The 792-nt window shown below is 43.9% G+C and overlaps 1 long non-coding RNA gene across 1 annotated transcript; it reads right to left on the bottom strand.

The window, feature by feature from the left end:
- Positions 1-137: 137 nt before the first annotated feature.
- Positions 138-777, bottom strand: LOC116217591. Its single transcript, XR_004162290.1, has 2 exons — positions 576-777; positions 138-213 (listed from the first exon to the last, which is right to left on the bottom strand). It is a non-coding gene; the product is annotated as an uncharacterized LOC116217591 (long non-coding RNA).
- Positions 778-792: the final 15 nt, after the last annotated feature.

The following is a 792-nucleotide window of genomic DNA, read 5'->3' on the forward strand; positions in this document are numbered from 1 at the left end:
CAGAAGTCAACTAGCAGCTGGCCTGTACTATGTTGCCAAGAAAAGAAACACGAAACACGCAAAACCCTCTTCAGAAAAGAACCTACCTTTACAAATGCCCAGAGTTTAAATAAGGAAGTAGAAACAACGGTTACTTACGTCGAAGAATCATTCTCTTTGGGATAATCTTCACTCATTTCTGAACTTGGAGGTTGTGCTCTTTTCCTCTTTTCACTAATGAGGAAAGAATTTGAAGTGGTCACTCTTCCAGAAAGGCAAGTAAATAATCCTCTTCCAACACAAGAGCATTTCTCAGCGCTATGTGCGTTTCACTTATCTTCCACTGTTTTCACTTTTATAACACAGCATACAGAGAACACTTCGGTTTGCTCACCTCCTAAGCTGCTGATAAAGCTCAAGTGCCTGTAACCAGCAAGAGGCTGGAAAAGCACATTTTAACATCCTTGTCAAAGCAACAGCAAAACCAGAGGAAGAAGCATACTCTTTTCTTCCTTCTAGGTGTAGCAACTCTACTTGCAGTTCTCTAGAGACCTAAACTTCTACAATGCCACATGCAAGTTGGAAAGCACTCTCACCGGCTCTCCAGCAAGCCTGTTCTGTGAGGGACTGCCGATGTTGGAGATGCTGCAACATTCCCCCTGTTGCCAGGTGCTCCAGTTCCACTGGAGTTCTTAATGGATGCCCGAGCTGGGGTGCCCAGCACCTTGCGAAATGGATTTTCATCCTTACTTTCCACAGTCACCCTTTTGGAAGGAGCCTGCAAAAGCAAAACAGAGACAATAAAAACAATGA

Source organism: Meleagris gallopavo (genome assembly GCF_000146605.3).
Source record: "Meleagris gallopavo isolate NT-WF06-2002-E0010 breed Aviagen turkey brand Nicholas breeding stock chromosome 7 unlocalized genomic scaffold, Turkey_5.1 Chr7_random_7180001843452, whole genome shotgun sequence".
Taxonomy (NCBI): Eukaryota; Metazoa; Chordata; class Aves; order Galliformes; family Phasianidae; genus Meleagris; species Meleagris gallopavo.